Genomic DNA, 7,489 nt, shown 5'->3' with positions numbered 1-7,489 from the left:
TCTCTCTCTCTCTCTCTCTCTCTCTCTCTCTCTCGACAAAATCCAGGAGGAAACAAGCAGCCACCCGGCCGAGGGGATCTGAGAGAAATGCTTATATCTAGTTTTAATACTATGATTGTTCTTACAATTTTTAAACTTTAAATGGGAAAACTGGAATACTAATATTGATATGAAGAGATTTATTGTTACTATTTATCATGACTTTCATCGTCCTTACTGTTATTATAGCTTCAGAGTTCCTGCTTTCTGCCTTTGGTTACTGATGTGTCGCTCTTGTGCAGTCAGTGTATTTTCTGACTGTTGGATGGAGATAACTGTGCTGGTTATATATAAATATATGTGTGTGTGTATATATAGGTATTTTTGAACTGAAAGATGCATATTATTCCGTGCACAGTACCCTTAACATTGCCTCTATGTGACAACAAGCATTGCAACTTAATATGAAGCACATTTCAGAAACACTCTTCTTACTGTTTTGCTTTTGTCAGACTGTGAAGCCATAATCAAAATGACACGTTGGCATTTATGGCCTCAAAATATGATTTCCTCACTTAAAGGTTAGTTGTCACTTAACAATATGCAGATACTGAACGTGTAGCAACTGTTACTCTGGGGAGGCCCACGATACACGTTAAGTGAAAATGATGTATTCATGTATTTAAGCAGGACTTTAAATTGATTTCTGTATTCTGGATAACTGCCACCCTCTTTTGATTGATCACATACACTAATGTAATTTCCAAATGCAGTGAAGTCCCTTTATTTTCCCCATCATGCTTCCGCTGCACATTCACATCTCATTATAAACTCCGTCCTGCTATTCTCACTGTTGCTGAGATCAAATATAAGGGCTCTCTCATGACCTCTCTACCTTGAACAACACGTCACCTCTCCTGCTGCTTTTCAGTCCTCGAACACATATCAAACGTGCGTTTCCCATCGGGGGGCACAGATGGGGAGTTTATTCTGCACCCGGCCCTGATATCCCTCAGTCTGCTTTTGCAAAAAGATAAATGGAGTTTTCATAGAGCGTGTGCACATACACACGGGCACGCGAATGAGCAAAAGTGATTAAGATGGATTTGTTTTACGCAACTGCAAGACTCCAGAAGAGATATTTCAATGCAAAGGAAATAGCAATAAGGACGATGAAAACATTGGTCAACTAATTATGGTTTAAGATGTAAAAAAAAAAAAGTCTCAAAAGTTCTAAAGAATCTCTGTCTTCCAAATGTTTAACATGAAAAGGTACAATGTATTTATTTAACTGTTCTGCTTTCTATACAGCCCGACCTGTTCTCTACATCTTCTCCCCTCCATTGTTAACGACAGCATTACGTTTTCATCTTGTTTGTACAAAGCACCTTCTGCAGTCGCTGGCGTGTCCCTGTCTGCTTACAGCTCATTGTTTATTACCACGTATTATGCAATGGCCCTATTTCCATTAGCAACTGTGGCTTTTTCACATTTCCCTTTAAAGGTTTTGAAATAATTTTCAGCCAAAGGGCATGTTTCTGAAAGGTGAATGAGCAGAATGTGGCTTTCCTTCCTCGTTGCACAGCCAGATTCTGCTTGTTTACGGGAAGGCAATGTGAAAATATCTGACGGATACAATTCTGTTCTTAAGTCACTGGTGACAAACAATTGGTTTAGTCATTTCTTTGCAGTTAGAAGTTATCACGATAAGGTGTCTCATTGTTGCCGTCAGGAGGGAATCGGTCAGACTCTATAGAAATCATTTCTTTTCCTTTAAGAGATCTTTTAAAAATATGAGAATATGAACTGATGAAAGCGTACAGAATATATGTATATGTGATATGCATATACACATTCATATAGACGTATATGAATTTCAAATGTTTTAAGAGATAATACATTGTTAGAATTATAATAAAGATACAGAAACAAAGTTATCATTTTGTGTTTTTGTAGTTTCTTTTCCATCCGGACACGGATATTTACCCTGTGGATTCACTTTATAGGTCCCAGCCAATAGTCCTCAGGTTATGTGAATTTTGGGATGTTATACTCGTGTATTAATAAAGTATATATAAATACACATACACCATTGGACATTAAGCGACCCCAGGGCTGAAAGTGTCGGTTTCCAGCGTCTGTTTTGCTCGTCGGACAGATCATACAGTACATTGGATCCTCCACAGTAACTTTTATTTGTATTTAAAAACTGTTCCATAGCTTATGCAGTCAGCACTTTCCAGGTTTAACCCAATGTTTTAAAGCTTGCAACAATGTGCACAATACCAAATACTCCATATTTTAAACCTCTCGAAGTTACATTTCTATGTATATGTCGAATTTCATAGCACTATGACCGCTTCCATATTTAGATTTAAGAGACCATAGTTTAAAATGTAACCATTTGATGTACAGTATATTGCATTTTAAAAGTATTCAATAATTTGCAAAATATTTCAAAGGCCCCTCTCACACCTGTGTTAAGTTATACTTACACAAGTTTTTTGCAGGTAGCCAATAAGTATTTTATCAATGCAAACACATTAAAGAGACTAACGTTAAACATCTTGTGTTCATGAGTTTATATTATATCATTTAATTTACACTTGCTCATAATGCTGAGAGTCAGTCTACAGGATAATCAAACATTCATGTCACCGTGACAACCCCAAAACATCATTTAAATAATTAACAGTCCCGTACTCTGGTTAAGTGTTTGTAGGAAAGTGAAGAAACTAATTTAATAGACGGTTTTATTTCATTAATCACAGCAAATACACAAATACAATATTAAGCATTATAAAAAGTTCTGATTTTAACAGAAATACAACAAAATGACATCACGGGTAGAAGGCAGATGATGTCTGCAGGAAGACCAGCACCTGAAACAGAAAGGGGTGGGGGTTAGATCATAATCCAACAAGAATTAAAAAAATGCATGTGTTGCAATGGTCTCCTCAGAGTCTGCCTTGTCAGGGGCAGAGCTGCACTTCTGTCAACACTGATATTCTGAGCCCAGTGCTATACATCACAAGAGATCCAACGTCACAGTGTCTGCTATTAAAGGCAAGAGATGCAGCGTTAACACAAACCTGATTCAAGTCCGGTCTATACTGAGCGGCGTCACTGTAAATACCTGAAGAAGAAAAAGCAACAGTTAGCGTGTTGTCACAGTATACACTTTTTAACCTTCTGTGGTTTATTTTCTCCTCAGAAACTCTGGCTTGTCAGGGCCAGAGATGCACGTTTCTCTTCATAAAGACTCAGAGCCCAGTGCAAGTCATCAGGGGAACGACAGCTAAACCCACTACAGCAGGAATCAATGTACATAAAAGCACCGGGTTGCAGTAGCCGCTACGTACAATTAAATCATAGGTTCTAGGTATCAAACTTCACATTTAGTATACAATACTGTTTTTTCTTTACTATTGTCAGTGATGTGTGCCCCAAGCAGACTACTTTACAGTATTAACTTTCAACAAAAACGGCAAAAATGCAGCCATGCTTTGCCTTGACAAACAATCAGACCACCCTGAACACGGGCCAAGTCTGCTTTCAGAGTACTCATTTTTAAATGAAATGGTCCTCAACAGATGTGCTTGTGCTATAAGTTGTGTCATTTGACTTACGAGTACGAGAGAAGTAGATAATGTACTCATTGATATCCAGTGGTCACAGCTGGACAGTCCATTATTTAAACTCATTTAGAAGAGGCCTTCACCAAAATATTTGGTAGAGCTGTTGGTTGCCATCAAAGTATTCTTAATTATAGAGTACACATACATATTACAAACCTCTCTGGACCCAATCGAAGCTTTGTCTAGGAGTGGATCCACTTGTTGAAGGTGACCTGAAAAGGGCAAAAGCAAGTGTTACAGTATTTCTATCACTGTAACATTTAACCAACATTCATCCATCGTCTCCTCAGAAACTCTGGCTTGTCAGGGCCAGAGACGCACGTTTCTCTTCATAAAGACTCAGAGCCCAGTGCAAGTCATCAGGGGAGAGGGAGTACTACTAACGTTGCACTATATCGTATGCCAACGAAATGTAATACACATGTTGTGCAGCTACTTATGCTGCGATAACTCTACTGAGCTGTAGCTCATGATACCGTTAGCTACCATGCTAACATAGCCTGGTAATTTAGGTTTACCACGTGGAGTTAGGCCCACGGGGTTAACGGCTGCTTTCGGTAGTTTGTATAAGAGAGCAAAAGGCAGTAACGGTCAACAATCAAAACACAATTTAGAACCGTGTCAGTTAGATATGCCATGTTTTAGCAGCAGACAACACGTGTCCTATGAGGACATAGCTTCAGGTCAGAGCCACGTGTCATCGGGTAAAAATTTGACATACAATATATCCACCAAAACAGGTGGATATAAAACAGACTTTTACTTTAAGAAACCACTCTAATATCACCAACGATTCCCGCAATGTTTTACAGCCAACAGCTTATGAACAGTTAATCAAAACGAATGAAAGTTTAACGTAACGTGAATTAGCTGTGGAATAAACCAGCGGTCATCAGTGGCAACGTTAGCTGTAGAACTGCAATACTAATCCAAATATTGGATGATTTAAAAAAAAATTCACATCAGTGAAACGCATAATATCTACTTACCAGTACCACCAGAGACGTTACAGTCGAGGCGGACAAACGAATGACTGGTGCCTCATGATCCGCTTCCTCCTTTTAAATGTCGCTTCATGTATTAAATATTGGCGGTTAGCGGCAGCTTTAGAGAACACTACCGCCGCCTAGTGGACCGGAGTAGAATACATGTGCATTTTAAATACATGTGTTGACATTGTCAGAACTGAATTGAGATCATATAAAAGACAAACGCAACAGGTCTAGCATTTTTCTCTCTCTATTAGAAAGTAATGTAAGCTATTGTGTTGAGTTGCTAAGTGAGATGCTCTGATTTACCATAAGAGCTCTCTAAGAAGCAGAGTTCCGGTGTATGTGTCTGGGGCTTTTATTGTGAAGGCTAAACGGAAAGAGGGAACGATAAAAAAGTTTCTACGGACATCTGTGAAAAAGGAATAATGTTCATCTTGGTGCAGACTACAGAGCCCGGTGTTATTATTGTATCACTATTATAAAGTATAGGCACAACATAAGTCTCGCCTATAGTAACTTTAATGTACAGTTGTGCACTTATTTACCTGAAAGCAGTAAAAGCGTCACAGAACAAGTAGCTAGTCTCTGAGCCGGACAAGCTGTGTGTATTTAGAATCGTGAGTATTTCTGCCCTCTAGTGGCATTACAGTGCCACTGCACTCTACTAGTAAAGTTAAACGCAACACAACATAATAGTACTTCCGAATAATACTTTAAAAATAAAACGATTACAATAGATGCAATTACGCATTATGGCCACCAGAGGGAAGAAATACTCATGCATTTTAAATGCAAGAGTGTTGAAATTATGTGAACTGAATCAAGGTCAAATAAATAAGATACACAACCGGTTTAACACGTTTTACATTTCTTTTCTCTCTGCATTAGACATGAACTTACAATGATAGCTGTGGTTATACACTAACTACCTTCTAGCAGGACAATCATTACAGTAGAAGAAGCAAGTTCCTGAGCCAGACAACCTGTGTGTATTTAGAATCATGAGTATTTCTGCCCTCTAGTGGTTACAGTGAGAAACAGCAACTGCATTCTTCTAGTAATGTCAAACATTATCCTAACTGAATCAGTTAAATAAACTAGAAACAAAACAGGTTAAACAAACCTTACAGCAAATTAGACAGTAAACGTAAAGGACAGTTGTGTTGTGCACTTAATTACCTTTTACAGTACACACATTACAGCACAAGTAGCCAGCCTCAGACTGAGACAACCTGTCTATTTAGAATCATGAGTGTTTCTGCACTCAGTGGTTACGGTGAGGAATCTCAGCCTCAGTGCATACTACTAAATATATATAACTACTCTACTCCTGTTCTCCCTTACCATCTACCACCATACTGAGTGCAGTTACTCACTGTGACCACTAGAAGTCAGAAACACTCACCGTACTGGTTTACATTAAAGATTAAGTAGAAAGAAAGGAAACACAATCACAGCAGGTCGACAAAATTGCTTTCTGATATTTCAAATCACGCACAATTCTACCCTCTAGTGGTCACAGCACGCAACTACAGATATTTATCTAAATAAAGTTGCAGTTATTCATTGTGACCAGAAGGGATATGATATATGTTATAGTTACACAAATGTGTAGACGTAGATAAACACTATTGCAGCAGGATAAACGATAAAAGACTTGAACTAGACTTGACGATTTGACTGAATATCGACCTTAGACCTTAGAAAGCAGATGTGTTGAGGCAAGATGTATCAATGCCTCAATAAACAGAGACAACTATAAATAAAGTATGTTGGTGGCTTTCAAAATGAGGTGTATAGTCTGCCAAATTATTTTAGATTAGATGTGTGGAATTAGTTTCAAAGAGACCAGTTGACGTGATAGGACTTTGACCGAGCAAATTACGAAGAGTCACAACAGTGAGTTGTATCACTTACATACAGATTTGACTCTCGGTTCTAACGTCCTGCACTGAGTCACTCTTCAGAGATGCAGAACAGCAGTTTAGCCGGCAGATATCCATTTTGAATGTCAAAGCTTGGAAACAATCAATTTCAAACACAACTGCATGTAGTTCAGCTCGTGGCAAAGTCAATGACATGCAGGTGTGAGAGCAGATGAGAGCGTTGACTTCAGTTTTATATCAGTTGGACCTAAATTGTTCAGTGGGTGGCCTGAGATATGCCTTTAAAAAAACGTATTATGAAGCCTGGTTTCATTCATATGTTCAAATGTATACTTATGTCACATCAACGTAAACAAGGTAAGTGCACTTGCCAAAGCATTTGCAATCAACTTTTTGTACTTTTTTACTTAACATAGTACGATATGAATAATGTGCCACTGCATGAAACATTACTGAACATTGAACTTTACTCACCGTGTTCCACTTTCTGCCTCTTATGGCTACTATCATATATAATATTTAATCACAGGATCCACAGTGTTGTCATGATATCTGTCTACTATCCTTCCAGATGTGATTATAGGATTCCTAACAGAAGATTACTGTTTCCTAAGAGCAGGTTGTAGCTAGGCGTTAACAGCTAGCTATTTACATGGCAAGTTCTGGCAAGGCAAAGTTTCACAAGAGCGGCATATGTGAGTGTGAACAGTTCTTCTTCAGGGGTCTCTGACTTCAAAGAATAACACACACACACACACACACACACACACACACACCGGATGCATCCTCCAGCTGTGGAGGCGGGCTTACTAAACTATCCCGAGGGAGTGTTGAGGGGAGGAAGAGGGGGTAGAGACAAGCACATGGATGTTGAGTTTTCCTTATCTGGTAATGCTACTTCGTGCTTCTTTGCAAAATAGTAAAACATAGTTAATAGCCCAATTGACACACACACACACACACACACACACACACACACACACACACACACACA

General features: G+C 38.7%; 1 long non-coding RNA gene and 3 other non-coding genes across 4 annotated transcripts; all 4 read right to left on the bottom strand.

Annotated features, from left to right (window-relative positions):
- Positions 1–1,925: 1,925 nt before the first annotated feature.
- On the bottom strand, positions 1,926–6,602 carry LOC116391369 (uncharacterized). The gene is made up of 5 exons (XR_004213237.1): positions 6,527–6,602; positions 4,607–4,743; positions 3,774–3,829; positions 3,072–3,115; positions 1,926–2,861 (listed from the first exon to the last, which is right to left on the bottom strand). It is a non-coding gene; the product is annotated as an uncharacterized LOC116391369 (long non-coding RNA).
- LOC116391662 (small nucleolar RNA SNORD88) lies at positions 2,930–3,019 on the bottom strand. The gene has a single exon (XR_004213263.1). It is a non-coding gene; the product is annotated as a small nucleolar RNA SNORD88 (small nucleolar RNA).
- On the bottom strand, positions 3,183–3,274 carry LOC116391661 (small nucleolar RNA SNORD88). Its single transcript, XR_004213262.1, has one exon. It is a non-coding gene; the product is annotated as a small nucleolar RNA SNORD88 (small nucleolar RNA).
- LOC116391660 (small nucleolar RNA SNORD88) lies at positions 3,897–3,988 on the bottom strand. The gene has a single exon (XR_004213261.1). It is a non-coding gene; the product is annotated as a small nucleolar RNA SNORD88 (small nucleolar RNA).
- Positions 6,603–7,489: the final 887 nt, after the last annotated feature.

The sequence above is a fragment of the Anarrhichthys ocellatus genome, unplaced genomic scaffold (genome assembly GCF_004355925.1).
Source record: "Anarrhichthys ocellatus isolate YVR2014 unplaced genomic scaffold, GSC_Weel_1.0 scaffold26, whole genome shotgun sequence".
In the NCBI taxonomy this organism is placed as follows: Eukaryota; Metazoa; Chordata; class Actinopteri; order Perciformes; family Anarhichadidae; genus Anarrhichthys; species Anarrhichthys ocellatus.
Note: the sequence above shows the minus strand (reverse complement) of the source record. Positions and strands in the feature narration are given on the sequence as shown.